The sequence below is a fragment of the Octopus sinensis genome, linkage group LG12 (assembly GCF_006345805.1).
Source record: "Octopus sinensis linkage group LG12, ASM634580v1, whole genome shotgun sequence".
Classification (NCBI taxonomy): Eukaryota; Metazoa; Mollusca; class Cephalopoda; order Octopoda; family Octopodidae; genus Octopus; species Octopus sinensis.
Window position 1 is genome coordinate 17,038,294 of NC_043008.1, and position 22,500 is coordinate 17,060,793.

Consider the following 22,500-nt stretch of genomic DNA (forward strand, 5'->3'; position numbering starts at 1 on the left):
ATGTATAGGTATGCATGTTTATATGTATTTAATGTACTTGCATCAATATACAGACACATTATGTATGTATACATGCGTATATGTATAAATACGCTCATACTTATGCCAGTGTGTGTATTTATACATGTATATATGTGCGTTCGTGTGTGTTTCTTCGGTGATAGAGATGATTGTAGACACACACACACATATGTTATTATTAGATAACGTACGCATTAATTTCTCTAGCACAAAGAATATTAGCGGAAAATTCCAATCAAAACTTGTAAATATAACACACAGGATTGATGGTTCGAATTGAAAACGTGGAATAAATATAATTATTGCTTTATTGTGGATGTCAGCAGCCAAGCGTTCTGAACAATTCCATCGAAATTAGTTTCATGTGAATATTTGTGGGCCACTGCTTGGACGCTTATAATTTGTCAATCAGTATTAGATATTTACATATGGGTCTGTTATTACTTGATAATGTAATGCGTAGGATAATACCTATGGAGTTCATTCAAAGAATAATATCATGTACGTGTAATCTGTAATTCCAGCGGGTAAAAGAAACTGCAAGTATACGCAAATCTTGAATAAATGCACGCACACACACACACACACGCCACACACACACACACACACACACAATATATAATATAATACATATACGAGAGAGAAACAGGTTTCATACAAAAATAATATACACGTGGTATAAATAGGGGAGAAGTAAAAAGAAACAAAGGAAATATACACTAGATATAAACGTAATGGCTCTTTTGGATATATAAACACAAAGATATATACATACAAATAAATAATTTAAGGTGGAATTAAGAAATAGAACAATCATTATCATGAGTGGATATAGAAAGTCATACCGGTTTCGTCGACGCTAGTAGGTGAACAGCGACGAAGAAACCGGTATGGCTTTCTATATTGACTCATGACAAGATTATTATAGTTCTTAATTACAACACTTATCATTTATTTGTACTGCTATATTTAGGCAGTGATTCGACCACGTAAGGCATCGATTCTTAGTTCAGATTCCCTTCTTTTATGTAATATTATCCTGTGACATATTTCGTAATTAAGATTGTAAGATGTAGTTTAACCCGTTAGCATTCACATTATTATGTCCAAAGTAATGCTTATGTAATCATGTTTTGAATTAATATTACATTATTTTGTAGCTTTGAGATTTTGATGGGGTAACTTTTATTTTTAGAATGATAACGTAAGATTGACGTGATTGAATAAAAAGTAGGTAGAATACTTGGGTCTGATATGGGCTGTTTAAATCCTAAATAAAGTTCGGCGGTTAGTTCCCACTGCTTAAATGGCTCATTCATTTATTCGAAATATTTAATTAAAGGACGTGAACCAATCATATTCCACCAAAGTTTCGAAAATCCCGCTCTCTCATTATTATTTTCATGTATTTCTAACAATTTTCTTGTCACTTTTTTAATGTTCATAATTTTTTTCTTATAACAGATATTTTTATTTTTGCCAGCGGCATTTGCAGCAAAGATACACGAATTATTGGATTTGCCAGATCGAAACTAACATGGATTCCTCTGCTACTAGCATTACTCGCCATCAATCGATACATCCATAAGTTCATATTTACGTATGCTGGAATTTTCTTAATTATATATATACACAAGATATGATTGTGTGACATTAATATCATCCTTCAATGCATTAATTTCCTCAGTTTCTATAATGCGAGATTTTTTGCTGTTGTTTGTATTAAATATAAAAAACACCACGCCCATGGTAACACGTATTGATATCGAGCTTCTACCACAGTCTTCTAGGCTTGTTACACTTACATTAACAACTTGCACTCCATATATGGAAACAAATTCTTTCGGTAGAACCTGCTGCAGCACCAGAAAGAACAACAAGCAGCAGCAGCAGCAGAACAGCAGTAGCAGCAACAAAGGCAGTTGTAACAGTGGCGTTTCTTGCAAAATGACCGAATAATGATAAACGCTTGTATATTCTCTGCAAAATAAAATCAATTGCGCACACATGCTCTGGATTTGTGTTAGATATGAATGGAATGAGTGGAGAGTAATATAAATAGTTGCCCTATTGTTATCATATTTGGTCGTTTTATAGTATTTGATAAGGCTGTATTTACAATCCTACTTTCCTTTGACAATTATTATTCAATATTGATATATATATTTCATTCGTTGGATCTTGAGTTAACCATATGTTTACAGTATTAGTACGATCCATTATAGTTTGTAAGCTAGCATTTATGCCTTTGCGGTCATAAACACTCTTTGGGCAAGTCTTTGTGTGAAGCTTATTGTTCTGTGCCATTCTTTGTCGGGTTAGTCTCGGGTGAACTGAAAAATAGACAAACAGCAGCTTCAACATAAAAAAATTGATAGAAGCCATAAAAGTACTGTCAAAGAATAAATTTAATCAATATTTTGTATTTAATAACTCGCTTTAATTAAATTAATAAAATACAGTGAGTGTTAATAACAAACAATTCGGAGGGCAGGCATAGCTGTCTGGTTAAAGATTTCGCTATGCTAAAGAATTTTTTCCCATATACGAGTCTATGCTAAAGAATTTCCCCCACATACAAACATTTTTCTCGGTAGTAACGGACAAAGCAAAATTATAAGACTGAACTTCTGTTGACAGAAACTGTACAAAAAAAAAAGACATTGGTACTGTTCAAGCTTTAGGGTAGTAGATCTACCCCCCCCCCCATTCGGTGTAGTATCAACTGAAAGTCTAATCATGGCCGTTCTTCTTATAAGACAGAAATATTCGGAACTGTCTACGGTGTTAACTTTTTCCTTTCATGAAGCAGTTTAGAAGCAACTACTTACCAAAGCCGCTGTGTGTCCAGAAACTTTTACCTCGACGAAAGGAAGAACGGATTTTAAATAAAGAAAAACATATTTGGCTGACTAGAATCTGTTTACATTAGAAGATAAATTTAGTATTTTGCAAATTCAAAAATAAAATAAAAGAAATAAACAATAACCGCAGGGATGGCTACGTGGCTAGGAAGTTCATTTTGCAGCCACGTGAATTTGGGTTCAGTCCCACATTGCAACACCTTGGCTAAGAGTCTTCTACTGTACCTCCGGACCAATTCTATGTATGTATGTATGTATGTATGTATGTATGTATGTATGTATGTATGTATGTATGTATGTATGTATGTATGTATGTATGTATGTATGTATGTATGTATGTATGTATGTATGTATGTATGTATGTATGTATGTATCTATCTATCTATCTATCTATCCACCCATCCATCAATCCATCTATGTATGTATGTATCTATCTATCTATCTGTCTGGGTATCTGTCTTCCATTGCAGATTTCATACCTACGTTCTTGGACCAGCGGCACGGTTTACCAGCTCACGTGACAGATCTTGCTCTTATTGCGGCAGAATATCCATAACATCCCTTACCTGGAAAACCAAGTGGGACTGTCGGTTTAGTCGCCAAAAGTTGTAGAGCAACCTTTTCTAGGGAATATGTTTAAATATATAGTTAGATATATGCTATTACTTTATTTTCCAACTTCAAGTTAACCTCGGAATTCCATCACGCAATATTTGATGAAATGGTTTGAATTGATGATGTTAATTTGTGTACAATATACATAAATATGTTTATACGAACCTTTTACCAGTTTAAATAAGCATAGAGCATATTCGAATCTGTAGCAAAGTTTCCTTTCGTTTTTTGTTTTGGAGAAAATTTCATGCTGTACCCAAGTAGGTATAAATACACCAAATAGTTCAGAGCGCTCTCCTTTCCTGTATCTGATGCTAAGGAGGAGCTAATCACTCCGAAATGCAAGCTTTCATTAGTCAGGGTACTGGGCGTTTCGACGTGCAACAACGCGTTTACATCTATTTCCTCTATTGAGATATATTCTCCATGGAAAAATACATCCAATGGCTTTCTTACGGATTCCAATATGCCCCAAGCATATTTGAACAAATAACAAAATTGTGCTTGTACTTACGGCGAACCCCAGATTAGCGCAACCTGTCATAGTATGATGACGGGAAAATAATATAAGCTATCCATCACCTCTTGTCATTTCGTAGGGTACCACATTCTGGCGTCTGATGCTGAAGAGGAGATAACCACACTGAAATGCATGCTACCATCAGTCTGGTATAGGGTACCTCGAATCGGTGTGGTATGTTCATACCTTGTTTTATTTTTGTTTTCTTTTTTGTTTTCTTTTTACAGCGAAAAATTTTCTCCATGACAAAATATAGTGAACAACTTTCTTAGGGGTTCGTATGTTCCCAAGCATATTTGAACTGGTAACAAGCTTGTATTTATGCACACCAGTGCTCAGCGTTTCTAGTCCTAAATGTATTTATATATTTCTTAATATTTCTCAATATTGACACCAATACCGAGTTAGAAATAAATAAACGAGAAATAATAATCGATAACCATATGCAATATACAAACATATCGATATATTACACAATATATTCAAACAAGATCTAAATGCATTTTTGCATTAAATTTCAAATTTACATTCGAAAATACGGAAGACAAACAACATAAAAAACGACGTGACAATTTCCTCCCGTTCGCGAACAGTCGAAAATATATTAAAATACGTTGCTAGCGCTACAACTTGGTTAAGATTTTAAACAAATTATTTGTTTCGCTTTGTTTGTGTCTACGCGTGCGCATAGAGGAACACATCCGTGCATGTACACAAACGCATCCATACGAAAGAACAACACAAACCTACATTTCTGTTCTACCTACACACATATACACACACATATATGTACGTATATCTAGGAGTATGAATGGATATATATATATATATATATTTCTTTTATTTGTTATTATATATATATATATATATATATATATATGTATATATATATATATATATATTCATTCACACACACACACACACGCACATGTATATATATATATATAATATATATATATATATATATATATATATGCATACATACACACATACACACACATACACACACACACACACACACACACACACATATATATATTATATATATATATATAATATTGCTTATGCCTAAATACCGCTTCGCACTAACACAGACGGACACATACATAAATACATACATACATATACACACATTCACATACACGCACACATATTGCTTATGCCTAAATACCGCTTGACGCTAAAACACACGCACACATACAAAAATACATACATACATACATACATACATACAAAAACACACACACTCACATACACGCACACACACATATATATATATATATGCATATAAGCAAAGATATATGAGTGTAGTTATGCACATTATATAGGAAAGGAGGCAGTTGGTAATTTCTGTTTTTCTTCTAAATATTGAAACAAATATATTACAATATCAGAGAGTTTTCATTCTTCAGGACTAGTTACAATGAAATTATTTATATCTTATGGAATAATGTAAGGTCTAACAGTTATAATGCCTGTGGCTGAAGATGCCTGATGGTATAGGAGTGACCTGGGGCTAAACTGGCACAACACCATATCCATCTGTTATCGTGAGTCTTTTACTGCAGAATACTACTTCACTCCGTCTTCCCAGGTGTAGGAGTGGCTGTGTGGTAAGTAGCTTGCTTACCAGCGACATGGTTCCGGGTTCAGTCCCACTGCGTGGCACCTTGGGCAAGTGTCTTCTACTATAGCCTCGGGCCGACCAAAGCCTTGTGAGTGGATTTGGTAGACGGAAATGAAAAAACCCTGTCGTATATATATGTATATATATGTATGTGTGTGTGTCTGTGCTCGTCCCAACCCACCAACATCGCTTGACAACCGATGGTGGTGTGTTCACGTCCCCGTAACTTAGCAGTTCGGTAAAAGAGACCGATAGAATAAGTACTGGGCTGACAAAGAATAAGTCTTGGAGCCGATTTGCTCGATTTAAAGGTGTTGTTCCAGCATGGCCCCAGTCAAATGACTGAAAGAAGTGAGAGAGTAAAAGAGTAAAGAGTCTAATAAATTTGGAGGTTTAGGTCATTTTCCGAATGCATAGATTACGAGATTGCATGGTTCTTAGTTCTGTCACATGGGACCAGTTTCTTTAATCAAGTCAATTAACATCCGTTGAACTATTATCCCTGCGTTTAAGGAATTAGCAAGCATGAAATACAGTTTGTAATACTGTAGACAATGAAAGCATTGTGCTATTGTATCGTTAGAATGTATGCATTTGTGCAGGGTATTATTTTGCTTGCATCCGGTAGTGGTGGCCCCAGGTAAGGAATTCTAAAATCTTGCGTAGTGTGGAACCAAGCCGTAGCCACTATTACCCTTAACCGGACAAGTAGCATGTACTAGAGTACCAGCTATGGGTTGATTAGTGTGTCCCGGAATTGTCTCCGGGGAAGGTCACTCACAGTGACCCCAACGGTCTCAGGGAAGAGGGAACCCTTCAGATATTTTTAACTGCTTATCTAAGAAAAGATAACTCCTAACATGTTCTGCATCCTGATTACAACTAGGCCCTTGATGCTTGTTGCAACAATCTAATGCAAGTTTGAAGGATGAAAGAATGGGACTGACTCTGCAAAATCTATACTCACTATAATAATACTTTTCATGCAGTTTGTTCAACAAATTACGATATATTTCTTTATTGCCCACAAGGGGCTAAGCATAGAGGGGACAAGCAAGGACAGACAAAGGGATTAAGTCGATTACATCGACCCCAGTGCGAAAATGCTATTTAATTTATCGACCCCGTAAGGATGAAAGCCAAAATCGACCTCGGCGGAATTTGAACTCAGAACGTAACGACAGACGAAATACCACTAAGCGTTTCGCCCGGCGCGCTAACGTGTCTGCCAGTTTGCCGCCTTCAGCAAATTACGATACCAGTGCCAACACTATCACACTTTCTTCATATGTCAGATGCTGATAGGCGAAAGAGTTTCGGGGACAGGTAGAAGATGTTAGTGGAAGTCATCAAATTTGAACCCCGCTCAGGCGGCCATAGGGTAATGGTCGACTTCCACAAACCTGAGGCAAAATGTGGAACCCTTATTCGTCAAAGAGATAAAATAGTCTAGAACATTTTATAATATTTTAAATAACCTCCTGTACGAAATGTATTGTTAGTCTACGTAGACTTAAGGGAAAAATCAGTCTGTTGTATTTCTCTTTAAACATTCTACACAAGTTTCCTACTCTCTGTCTACGACTAGCGTTTGATCGATTTACGAACTTCGCGACCAGCGTAGTCAAACATCAACAGAACAAAGTTTACCCAGTTTGCCTGATCCTTCATCCAAGGATCAGCAATACAGGTCAAATGAAGCGCTACTTCTCTTCTTAATCAGACTTACAAATAAAAATCTGAAGTGTGGGAACGATGCCAGCAGCAGGAATAATTGATGGCTGTAATGTGCAGTGTGTGGAATCTGTGCCAACAGCAAGGATCAAGAATGCAATTCTAATATCGATGCGGGAGGAGAAGAAGCTGAATAATATGTACACATTGATTTCTATACAGCAGGAATGTATATACATAAAGCTGGTTTATGCATGTAAGTGTATATATTTAAATGGATGTTTGTACATTGAACGGCATGTATGTATGTTGTAGTTGCTATGTTAGACGTGAGATAAGCAAATAGCCTCACACACACACATGCGCACACACATACACATCTTATTCTGCAGTGTGTATTGTGCCTTCATGATATAATGTGTAATTAACTAATTGTTGTGTGTGTTTCTGTGTGTATATTTTATGGTGTATTAGTGTATGTATCTGTACGCGTGTGATATATCGGAGATCATGTGACTACATGACACCATATATATTGTGGCTACCAGTATGTAAATATATATATATATATATGTGTTTGTGTTTGTGTATGTATATATGTGTGTGTATGTGAGGAGTCTGTGGTGTAAGTATTCATATGTATGGATATAAGTCTGTATGTATTCGTGTGTTTATGATATAGGAAGATTTCTGCGCCAATGCGATTCGATATAGCATTCTAAGTTGGCATGTTTAGCCGCATAGGACCATACATATATACACACAAGCAGATGTATACACATACATATATTCATACATATATATATATATTATATATATATATATATATATATATCTATATATATATATATGCATGTATGTATGTATATATATATATATGTGTTATATATTATAGTATATATATATGTATGTATATATTATATATATATATATATATATATATATATATATAGTATGTATGTATGTATGTATATATATATATGTATGTATGTATGTATGTATACATGTATGTAAACACAAATGTAAATGTTTAAAATGATGGCATCTTTTACATGGAGATGATCTATATACATGAATTTGATGTGAGTGTATGAATTTATGGATAACGCCGTGTCTACTACGGACAGAATCAACAAGAGTGTTTGAGATTTCGCAAATATTGACTTTGTGTATATATATATTCTTTTATTATTTTATTCTTTTACTTGTTTCACTCATGTGACTATCGTCTCTTTTGCCGAACCGCTAAGTTACGGGGACATAAACACTCCAACATCGGTTGTCAAGCGATGGTGTGGGAACGAACACACACTCGCACACACATGCACATACACACACACAGACATACACACACATACACACACACATATATATATATATATATATATATATATATATATATATATATATATATATATATATATATATATATACGACAGACTTCTTTCAGTTTCCGTTACCAAATCCATCCACAAGTCTTTGGTCAACCCGAAGCTGCAGTAGAAGACTCTTGCCCAAGGTTCCACGCAGTGGGACTGAACCCGGAACCATGTGGTTGTTATGCAAGCTACTTATCACACATCCACTCATGCGCCTGTATATATATATATATATATATATATATATAAGTTCGTTTTTGTGTGTGCATGTGCGTGTATTTTTATGTGTGTCTGTATGTGTTTGTGTTCGTGTGTGTGTACGTGTGTGTGTACGTGTGTGCGTGTCTGTGTGTATGTATGTTTTATGTGTGGGACGCAGATTGCGCTGCTGATTTCGATTAAATCTTTGCAACTCATCACGTGATTTAGGCTCGAAAGATAAATATCACTGCACGGCATGTTAAGACTGCGGAAGGAAAAGAAGGAAAGAAGGAAAGCAAGAAAGGAAGAAAGAAGGAAATAAATAAAGAAGGAAGGAAGGAAAGAAAGAAAGAAAGAAAAATGTAAGAAGGGAACAAAGAAAGAAAAGGAAAGACAGGAAAACAATAATGGAAGACTACGAAGGAGGAGGAAGAGGAGCCAGGAAGAGGAAGGAAAAATAAACAAAACATTACAATCAGTAAATAAAAGAACCGACAATAACAGCAACAACACCAGGAAAAACAACAACAGCGACGTTAATAATGAATGCAAAAATCAATAGCAAAATATAATAACAACCACATATTTATTTATGTATTTATTTATTTATATTTGTTTTTGTTTTTTAAATATTATTTATGTTTATAATTATAAGTAAAAAGGGTTTGCATTATTCAAAGAGGGAGAGAAATGTGTATGCAAATGTATGTATGTATGTATGCATGTATGTATGTATGTATGTATGTATGTATGCATGCATATATGCATATATGTATGTATGCATGTATGTATGTATGTATGTACGTACACACTTACGTATGTCTAAGTGTGTGTATGTTTGTAATGTATGTATATATGTAAATAAATATATATATATGTATGTATATATACATACATACATATATATATTATATATATATATATATATATATATATATACGTATGAATGAATGGTATTGTACATATATTTATGTATATATATATATCGATATAAGGGTATGGATATTGAATATATACATATATGCATACAATATCCATATACATCATATATGTATATATGTATGTATGTATATGTATATATATATATACATACATAGATACACAGACATACACACACACACACACACACACACATATATATATATATATATTTACGCGTATGTGTGTGTATGTATGTATATGTATATATACGTACGTATATGCATATATCCATGTACGTATCTTTCTAAGGATACTTGCGTATCAATAATTGTAAATACGTATCGAAATTATATTACATAGCATTTGGAATTGGATTGACTGTATTCTACAGAATTTTATTTTACTTATTTTTTTTGCTTGTATTTCATGTTGCTATTTATTGTATATATTATTATTATTATTATTATTATTATTATTATTATTGTTGTTGTTTTTGTTGTTGTTGTTGTTGTTTTAAATAATAGTTGTGGCCTTAGTGTTAGTAGTTACGGTCGTAGGAAGAGGAGGCGATGCAAGAGGAGAAATGGCCGGGACGTGGATGCAAAGATGCTACACTGCATCCAACATTAACTGCAGACGGCACAGTGGAGTGGGAGGGTCATGTGATTCAAGACCAGCAGCCTGCAGTATTCTGGCGACCAATCGAACACCCAGACTGTCTTTTCTGATTGTATTGGAAATATGCAAAATAACGATGGTGTAATCCTATTACTATGGGATAGAACCAATGGCAGTAGCAGCCATTGTTGTTGTTGTGATGGTTAAATGGTAAAGTTGGTTGTAGCGGCTGTAGTATTAGTTGTGGTGGTGATGGTGGTGGCTTTTGTGGTGGTGGATAGACTTATAACGGCAATGATATCATTAATATTGGTGTTTCTACATAACTTTTATTGCGGCGGTTTTGGTGCCATTAATAATAATGGTAACTTTATTCATTCACAATATAGTTGTTCTGGCTGCTGTCCTTGTTGTTGTTTTTTTTAATCCTTCAAACCAACTCTGATTAAGTAGAACTGTGATCAGAGACACAGTCAAGTATTGACCGCCCCCCACCTATTATGTCCCAGTAGCTACAGTGTATCTAGGATCATATTAGATAATGTCGCCATCCTGTAAAAATAACCCCCAACCCAAAGCTGTTGTATATCAATCTGGAGAACTTTTGCCTGCTACGTCGATGACGTCTACCAACGGCTTAAACCATTCCTCGTTGGCCTGTTAGTTGTTGATGGAACTTAATTCTAATGTTATTGTTCATTATTTACATTATTTACATTATTTACATTCGACGGAGGCTGGTATGCACGGCTAACTGCTAGTCTTCCATAAACAACCTTGTGCGGATTTGTGCTTCTGAGGTTAAGTCTCTAGGTGCAATCCTATGGTCATTCACGAAGGCAGACTTTACCCTTTTTTGTGCATATATATATATAATTTAATATATTATATATATAATATATATATATTTCTGTAGAAGAGCGTATGCTCGAAACGTAAAATACTTTTTCTATTCCTGAGCGTTATACTAATACATCTGTTTGTTTGTACACCACCTGTCTTCGTCTTTTGTTTTTTTCGTAAACTCTCCCCTTATATATATATATATATATATATATTATATATATATAATATATATATATATATATATGTGTGTGGTGTGTGTGTATATATATATATTATATATATATAAAGAGAGAGAGAGAGAGAGAGACAGACAGAGAGATGTAGCTATAGCTAGCTAGATATTCAGTTATTCGATTTGTTACTGTTACGCACAATATATGTAAAGCTACGTTTTGTAATGTGTTCATTCTTTCTTGACGACGTATGCTGTGATTCGTGCAAAATGTGACTGGACAGAGATTGGTGTCAATTGTTATGATGAAAGAAGTCCTGAAAGTGTCCGAGGTAGATTTGTCGCTAGTAAGCAGTAGATGATTAGGAGGTTATGGTAATAGCATATGCAATACTTAATGCGAAAAGAAAAGTCGGAATCGTTAGCACGCTGGATGTACAGCGTAGTAACATTACTTCAAATACCACAGAGGGCAACTACGCCTTTCATTCGGTGTCGATAAAACAAGTGTCAGTTGAACACTTGGGTCGATGTAATCCTTTACTAAAACATCAGGCATTTTGTAATCCTTTACTAAAACATCAGGCATTGTGCCTATCCTCGAAATGTTTTCTAGTAACAGCAGCGAGGCAGGAAGATTGCAAAATCGTGGGCGATTCGAAATCTTAGAGGTATTTCTTCCGACGCATTGCATTCTAAATTCAAATTCAACTCCAACGAGATTAACCTAACCTTTTATCCTTCGAGATAGATAAAATAAGTACAGGTTGATCACTGAGAACGATGTAATCAGCCAACCCTACCGCCACCAAAACTTCGAGGCCTTGTGTCTATACTAGTAAGAAGTAATAAGAAGACAGAATGTAGAAATTCGAGGCACATAGCGTACATATTATCGTATTCTTTTTAGCACCATTTGTTGAACATAATTTATAAACTGGTGCTTGTATCAAATATAGTGTGAGTATTTTATTAACCGTTAAATTTCTTAGTCGCGTGACCTCGTTGTAAGTACGTGAGTTCGATTCTAGGACAGGGTGGGATATTGTATTTTCGAACCAAGTATTATTTTGAAGGATTATCTCATCTGCTCAGCTGAAAATGAGTACTACCCGAATGCTAGTCTAGCTCTTTGTCCTCTCCGCATCCAAATATTCTGCTAAGCCAAGGTTAAGATGGCTGAGAGGTTATTTTTGCCTGCTTGCGTGTACATAAGTACCTAAAGGAATAAAATAAAGCATGTTACTAACAACCCCTTCGAATTTCCTAGCAACTGAGGGCTATGCCCATCTCTACAAATCTTGACTTATAAAAATCCTTATAAAACGAGCATCTATACATTATCGGTAAATGTACATTTTGTGAATTTTGCAAGAAGTTTTGGTTATCATTTCATGGTGGCCTATTGCATATTGAAGCGAGAATATATTTGGCCAAATATGAATAATCGTCAAAGTTACTCATATTGATATCTGGAAAAGGATTATTATCATTTACATATTTACATGATCATATATACATATTACGTGTATGTGTATCCCACCACCCATATATATTTAGATAATCTTCATAGAATTTCCGTGAATCAAATGAGCATTATATTGTTAAGATATCAAAAGGAGGAGAATAAAATGCTGGATTTAGCCTATTCGTCTTATAATAGAAGCGTTATAACAACGTGTTTCATTAAACATTTTGCTGCGAATAAATCACAACAGCTGAACAACTTTGACTAGAATGTCAATTAAACGTTTGAAGGGGTAGAGAGATTTCTTCCCTGGGGCGTGCAAGCTCCTTATTAATTTAACTTTAATTAGAACATTCTTCAACAAAAGGATACAAGGTTTTGCATAATGTGGTCTCTGTGGAAAGCCAGGAAGGTAGGAAGCTCCAATGAAACTACAGTAATATTCAGAAGTTGCTACACTTATTAGGATTCCCTCACCTAAAGAGGGACAATATAATAGACAGTCAACTATAAAAGCTCTACATAATAGCTTGATCTGATAGAAACAACAACCAAGTGACGAACAACTTTCCTTTAGATCAGAGCCTTGACCCAACAACAAATTTTCTATGTATTCACTCAATCAGCTAGAAATAACAACAAAATTTCCCTTAAATGAAAACTAAAAATGTCTTCTATGTAAAGTCGCACAGATTACAGAAAAATATCATCCAAATTTTTTAAAATGAGAACCTAGAATCTCAAAGAATTAAGAACATATTAGATAAAATGTACAGTGATACTTCTAGAAATAAATAAATAATTCTTGTCAGGAAGATGTATTGATCGCGAATCTGCTCGATTAGGGCAGACCTGGGGTTAAACAGCTCCTCCTACTTTTCCTCCTCTTCCTTTTACTACTACTATTACTAGTACTAAGGATAGCCTTACAGTGAAGCGAATTGCATTTGTAAGAATAACTATGTAGATGTCGGTCGATATCAATGATAAGATCCAATAACTGATCTATCTGTTAAATAATTAGCATGTGATGATATAAACTTTTAGAAGAATGCGTCATGCCATGAAAGAGCGAACAACGAACTTTCTATGTAGTCCATTGACCGGTTAGATCTAACAAACAAATTTTCCTTAAACCAAAGCCTACGTTTTTGAAACTGGAAAGGACAGACTGGCTCACATTACAGAACGGTATACGGTAGCGTAGAAGTGGCTGTGTGGTAAATAGCTTGCTTACCAACAACATGGTTCCGGGTTCAGTGCCACTGTGTGGCACCTTGGGCAGGTGTTTTCTACTGTAGCATCGGGCCGACCAAAGCTTTGTGAGTGGATTTGGTAGACGGAAACTGAAAAAAGCCCGTCGTATGTATGTATGTATGTATGTATGTATGTATGTATGTAGGTATGTATGTATGTATGTTTGTATGTATGTGTGTATGCGCTTGTCTGTCTATGTTTGTCCCACCACAACATCACTCGACAACCGATGCTGGTGTGTTTACCTCCCCGTAACTTAGCGGTTCAGCAAATGAGACCGATAGAATAAGTACTAGTCTTACAAAGAATAAGTCGCTGGCTGGGTGAGCAGGAAAACATTGCCCCTGATCGGAGGACTAGTCCGTCGCAAGCTTACTTGAACTGGGGCAACACCAACGTAAAAGGAAATGTTTCGTTCAAGAACACAACGCACTTGCCGGTCTCCGAATCGAACCCACTATCTACCGATAGTGAGTGCAACAAACTATCCACCAGGCACGTGCCTTCGCATTTATATTATTATAATACCATAGAAATTATTCTGTAGTAAAACAGATGTACTGGAACGTTTTAGTACATCATTGTATGTAACAGTAGCTAAAGTATGGTTGAATGATCACTTCGCAACCAGGAAGACACGGTTTCGATTCCACTGCGTAGGAGATAATGCAAATATAATTTTAAATAGCCTCGTGCCGATATGTATTTTATAGTAGTATGCATACGGAAATTGTATAGAAGCCTTCCGTCTCGGGTGGAATTTTCTTGTAACACAATAGATTCAGGTTTCTTGATTACAACTAAGAAATTAAATTAGAATAGATGCATATGTGGAGTACTCGGGAATTCACGTATTAATTCCGAACCACGAACAGTTAAATCCTCATCGCCGAACGACAGACAATCATCCACTACCATTACCACCACCTCCACCACCACTACTACAACCACCACCACCACAACTACCACCACCTCCACCACCACTACTACAACCACCACCATCACAACCACCACCACCACCATCACCACCACCATCATCATCATCACCGTCACTACCATCATCATCACCATCACAACCACCACCACCACCATCACCACCACCATCATCATCATCACCGTCACTACCATCATCACCACCTTCACCACTGCTCTCACCATCACCACAAACACTATCAAACACAACCACTATCACCAACAACACCACTGTCATCATCAACACCACTATCATCACCACCATATCATCATCATCACCATTAGCGCCTCCGTTACCGTTACCGCTACCATCACCATCACCACATCACCACCACCAACACCACCACCAACACCACCACCACCGGATTTAATAAAATATTGCTATCGATTTTGCTCTTCCTGATTTACAAACCTGTTCACCAGTTCAATCAGGGTTAAAATTATTTTATTTTTTTCAGGAATCCTAACCAGAGTACTGCAGATAAGATACGAAACCGCGAAGTCTTGTCTCTTAGACTGATCGACACCACATACCAGTCGCCAAAGTCCAAATCTTAGGCGAGTTGCGGTGCCAATTAAAAGAGAAAAACACTCTGAGAAAATTGTATTAAAAATGTGTTGAATAAAGGTAACATAAGAATATTCGCATTTGTTTCATATTTCTTATGAAAGATTTCATTGTTTCAGCTGTTGCTGTTTTATTGTTGATTGACTAGTAATTGTAGCTATACGACTGTCTGTTGTCTGCATTATATTAGTGTTGTGTGTGATAGGATAAATATTAGTTGACAATAGCTGTAAGTTGGTTCATCAATTGGGATTATTGTCTTACATTAAAAAGAGAAAATAAATCTATCTAAAAATGAAAAGCTGATAACATGAGAATGACGCCACAGCCTCAAAGAAATGGCTGTTTTACTGACAAACAATAGAGATGCAAATGACGACGAGGGAATATATATATATATAAATGTGTGTATATGTGTATATATGTATGTATATATATATATATATATATGTATATACAAATATATGTATATGTAATATATATATATATTCATAGACACACACATAAAAACAAACCTACTTAATCATATACACGCACCTATGTATGTGCATGTTTGTTATCAGTGTGTATATATATGTATATGTATGTATATATATATATATATGTATATGCATGTATATACATACATACATATATATATAATATATATATATATATATATATGTGTGTGTGTGTGTGTGTGTGTGTGTGTGTGTGTGTGTTGTGTGTGTGTGTGTGTGTGTGTGTATAGGTTTGTATACGCATACACACGCATATTATTATTATTATTATTATTATTATTATATATATATATATTATATATATATATATATATATACACATCACGTATTTCTTTAAAATATTTCCCACTTTCTCTGTGTGAATGGCGGCATGGATGTACGGGTTTGTCTGAATGTATGCTTGTATCTGTATGTGTGTGAATGTGTTTATGTGTGTGTGTGTGTGTGTGCGTACGAGTGTGTGCATATGTGTTTGTGCGTATATGTGTGTGTGTGTGTATGTGTGTGTGCGTATCTTTTTGTCGTTGTAGCGAACAAAAAGAAAATCTAATATTGATATATTATGCCTCAGTGTACTTGAAATAATCACACACAATCACCTTTTATGTACAAACACAAATACACTCATATATTTATAATACACACATGTGGATAATATATAATAATTAATAATAAAGACAGTACATACGTCTTGTTACAGACATATCATTTTATCAGTTGTAAGTTCTACAGAATGGCGAGTATTTGATCTTAGATAATTTTAAACTCATCTTAATCTAACATCCATAAACAATTTAGCTTAAAAGTTTATAAGCTAAATATCCTTTCCATAAATCTATAGAATCTATACGCTGCTATTTATACCGACAGTAGGATATTATCAGTGGAAACTGATAAAAGGATACTGATTTTTCTAGAAATTTGGGTTTGCTTTTAGGATTAAAATGAAAACCAGACGTACGGTTTAGTATAATAAGTATATAATAATAAAAAATGCGCCCTTTTTAAAGCCTAGCCAGACTCATGGACGCGGTTTCCCGGTTTCTATGGCTTATGTGTTCTCCAGCTGGACGGGACGCCAGTCCATCGCAGCGTTACTCATTTTTGCCAGCTGAGTGGACTGAGTGAAATGAAGTGTTTTGCTCCAGAACAGAACGCGTCGCCCGTCCAGGAATCGAAATCACAATCTTACGATCATGTTGCTGACACCCTAACTACTAAGCCCCGCGCCTCCACTATATGTATAAATAATTACATATATTAAATTCTGATACTTTCTTCGTGCTTTTGAAGATCATGAGGAAGGGGGTCAACACTAGGTAACTACGTAAACTGATCTTTAAACGTCAGACCCTTTCGCAATTGTGGTACATCTACAGGCTTTGGTTAAATGAAAGTTTGGACGACAACTCGTTTGTATTTGCCGTTTCTCATCCGCTGTAGTCACTCTGGCTTTCTCAAAGTTGTTTGTAGCGATCTGGTTGCTGTCTCGTCAAATTTATGCTGCTTCAACAATGAATACCTCCAGCAGGTCAATATCTCCAGCATTCAAGCCGTGCTTCTGCTCAGTCAGTTCAGATGGGCAGGACATATCTGACGTATGGGCAAATTGAGAATCCCGAAAGCAATATACTGCAGTGCTGCCAGGACAAAAGAAACTGGGGATTCCATTGGAAGCTCAAATAGACAAAAATAGAAACCAGTGGCTGGATAAGTCAGCACAAGGAAACGCATAGATGTATAGAATATATCATATGAAAAACACATATGAATATACGAAGAATATCTAAGGTGATACACCAGTTATATATGTTGAAATATGATGATGATGATGATGAAGATATTGTCAATAAAATAAATTTCATGCTATTTGCTGATCACTATAGAGAGGTGTTAATTGGAAAGACGTTTCATAACAACTTCATCTAAAATTTAGGAGCAAAGATTTCTACCTATGTTAAGCCGATGGCAATATTATTAGTGTTTCCCAAACTATATATATATATATATATATATATATATATATATATATATATATATTTTATTTAAAGCAGCAGAAAATTCAACAAAGCTTGTTACTCTGAGTTTCCCGTTGCCGTTCATCGGACAGTTTTTGCTAGCAAAATAAAGCATATTACTCAACCACTGATATTTGAGTACTCTTTTTTCCACCTTGTTTCACATTTATGTATTTACTCCGGTATACATACATACATACATACATACATACATACATACACATACATACATACATACATACATATATACATACATACATGCATATATATTTATAATCATACATACTGGTTGGGCCAGCAGGCCCCGTCTCCTGATCAGAAAGTCATTCCATCGCTGTGTAACCCATTTACAGCTACGTTGACTGGAGAAATGGGAAATGAAGTATTTTGCTCAAGAACACAACGCCAGCCTGGTCCGGGAATCGGACCTGCGATGATCGCAAGTGCGAAACCTTAACCACTAGGCCACTTGTCTTGACACAGATAGACATATATATACAGACACACTGACACACATGTATATATACATTCGTATGTCCGTGTCTGTATACATATGCATTTATATATATATACATATAAGTGCAGATATATATATATAATAAATAAAAATGCACATACATATATATATATATATATATATATATTATATATATATATATGTGTGTGTGTGTGTGTGTGGTGTGTGTGTCTGTGTGTTTATGAGAAGAGTCTGGGGAAGCAGAATAGATGAGAATGAAATTTAAAGTGGTGTAAGTTTCAGAAAAGTCAGAGATGTATTAAACGGAATAATGAAACGATTAAATCTTCAAAATAAATAAACTGTTGATATGAAGGAAAAATTGGTAAACTATTCGAAAAAAATTGGTTTCCTAAGAAAAGAAATATCACATGTGTCTTTCGTAAATTTATGACTGTCGTTTTTCGAGACTTTGTTTACATTAGGGAATCAAATACTTTGAATATTTATTTCGTTCTCACCTGATATGTAGAATGACGACCAAACGTTTATATAAAATAAATTATTATACAAGATGGGAAATATTCATAAACTGTTTTGATAAAATATATCCCTTTCATTGTTTAATGGTGTATTTATAGTTGTGGGTCGTCAGTTGGGATTTCTGTCATAAACAATTTTTCGTTTGTTATTTAAAAAACAGTTGCACCGCATCTTAGGCAAGTGTGTTTTGTTTGTTCATTTGTTTTCATTGTAGCCTTCTGTTGACTTAAGGCTTGTGAGTCGAATTGCTTAGACAGTAATTGTAATTGTATTCCAAAGGCCCAGTTTCTGTGTAATATTTTCTTTTGCTGATTGTGTCTGAGAAATTACGTTTTAGCGATTCGGCAAAATATACCGATAGAATAAGTACTAGGCTTACAAAGAATAAGTTCTGGTATCGATTTGCTCGACTAAAGGCGGTGCTCCAGCATGGCCACAGTCAAATGACTGAAATAAGTAAAAGAGTAAAAGAGAGTAAAGAGTATAGTTTTGTTTGTAGTACAAGCTTTAGAGAAAATGTTCTCAGCGCATAATCAGCCCTGACCCGGTTGAACTGTAATCAAATGATTTTTATTCGTAAAGTGAGAGATCGAACCCTAGTTGCAGCATGGAGACTTGTATACCTTAATAAACCCTGAGAGCCATACTAGCGGAGAACAAAGCTTCTAGTAGGGTCTGCCATGCTATGCAGATCAAAGGGATTTAAGCCAGTGTAATATAGAACACCTCTTCGCAGAAATAAAAATGGATTTGCGTAGAGTACAGAAGTATTGATGACTGTTAAAATCTAGCAAGACCTGTGAGAGGAAAGCCAGCCCAAAGTCGAGAACAGCGGAGAAAAGTCATGGATGGGATGTACTCCAACAGTCAAATAAGTAGCAGTGGGATACGAAGCCGTTTACTTGCTAATTCAATGAGGTTGCATTATATTTGATCGAACAACTGGATAAGCACTATTGAAACTGACGAAGTTTCATTACTTTAACACAGTTATCGTTCGGAATTCTTCTTTGTGCATTGAGAAAGAAAGAAACACAGAAAGGCTTAAAGAAGAATAACTTCGCGAAAAAAATTGAGCTTTGAAGCATACAAGTCTTATTTGAAATTTCATGTGTGAGTTGATGGTTTTTCTGTGTTTAGATATAGTGATTTGTGGAAGGCATTACTTACAGAAATATAGCTTTCTTATTCAACAGTTTATATTTTTCTCAGATTTATGCTCGGGAAAATCTAGTGGTCTTTAAACTTCTTTCATACTCTCTCAGCCGAAAATATCGAACTCTTTATTGTGTAAATTTATTGATTGGGCATTACACAATAATGACACAACTTGTTCACTTCTATCCTGACCAGCACAACAACTTCTTAGCTTACAGAAGAAGGGATTCGTTCGTTCAGTTGCCCGTTGCAGTAGCTGCTATGGAGTCGATGAGTAAACTTGGCACGTCTACGGAAAAGCTTGTAAAGCAGGCCAAACATTGTACCCTTTATTTATTTATTTAATTTTTTAATAAAAATTACAAAGTGCATATCCTCTTGTGTAGATGCGCGTGGCTTAGTCGTTAGTGTATCAGCATCAGGATCGTAAGATTGTGGTTTCCGATTTCTGGACCGGGTGACGCGTTGTGTTCTTGAGCAAAACACTTCATTTCACATTGCTCCAGTCCACTCAGTTGGCAAAAATGAGTAATGCTGCGATGGACTGGCGTCCCGTGCAGCTGGGGAACACATACGCCATAGAAACCGGGAAACCGGGCCCCATGATCCTGGCTATGCTTTAAAAGGGCGCATTTGTTTATATTTATATTTATGTTGTAATCTGATGCTTTGTGGTACCTTTTGCAGAACTCAAATGCAGGTCCCCTAACCAACCTGAACTGTCGGGGAAATTTCCGCAAAAGAACTGTGAAATAGAAACACAGGCACCCACCCAGTTCGATGGAACACATATCTGGCTTTCTAAAAGTTGTTTGTAGCGATATGTATGCTATCTCGTCACATTTATGCTGCTTCAACAATGAATACCTCCAGCAGGTCAATATCCCCAGCATTGAAGCCGTGTCTTCTGCTCAGCCAGTTTCCTTCCACATTGCACCGCAACTAATCAACTCCATTTAACAGCTTCCCTCTTCTAGGTCTTTAAGCTCCTAGAACTAAATTCTCTATTTCTTGTTGAAGATATTAGTCAACAGTTATTATCGTTATTACAAGTTTGGTTGGAATATGCCTCATAGATGCCTTTTTCTAATTTGCTCGGTGCGGCCTTTTCAGTGTTATAATACAAAAAGTATGATAAAAATAAAAACAAATTAAGTATCCTACATATACTGCGACAAGCTAAAAAGGATAAAATGAGCAACAACTCCTTCAGCAACTGAACTACCCGAAGCTTCTCTTCAATTTACGGAATCTGAAAGAAACAAGTTCCACTTGGACAAAAATATATACTGCAGTAACTACTGCTACTGCTAGTGCCGTGTCTGTTACTACTACTACTACTACTACTACTACTACTACCACCACTACTACTACTACTACTACTACTACTACTACTACTACTACTGATGATGACGATGATGATGATGAGGAGGAGGATTTCTACTGCGGCTGTTGCAACTTATGACGATGGTGACGACGATGATGATGTTGATTATGATGATGTAGAAAAGAAACGAAATCCAGGAGGATTGTGGAGTCAGTAGTAGTAGTAGTAGTAGTAGTAGTAGTAGTAGTAGTAGTAGTAGTAGTAGCAGCAGCAGTAGTAGTAGTAGTAGTAGTAGTAGTAGTAGAGTAGTAGTAGTAGAAGAAGAAGAAGAAGAAGAAGAAGAAGAAGAAGAAGAAGAAGAAGAAGAAAAAGAAGAGAATAATATACAAAGAGAGAGAGAGAGTACATAAAAAAATGAATCGAAAACAAATGGCAAGAAATCTCAGAAGATGAAGACAGCAAAAAAAAAAATTGATAGAAGACAAGACAATAAAACTGCAGAGTATGATGGAGAATAAATATAAAAAGCAAGGAAGAGCTAAAAAAACAAAAAAAAAGTAAAAATACAAAGAAATAAACACCGCGTGATGAATAATAAAATGAAATATATAACAAAAGAAAAGACAAAAAAAACCCCGTAGAAATGATGAGTTCGAAACTTGTTAACTATATATATATATATACATATATATATATTGTTATTAGATTTATATAGAGTTGTTATATTTGTAATATATTGTTAGGAAATGTGAATATTTATTGGTGAGCTGTATG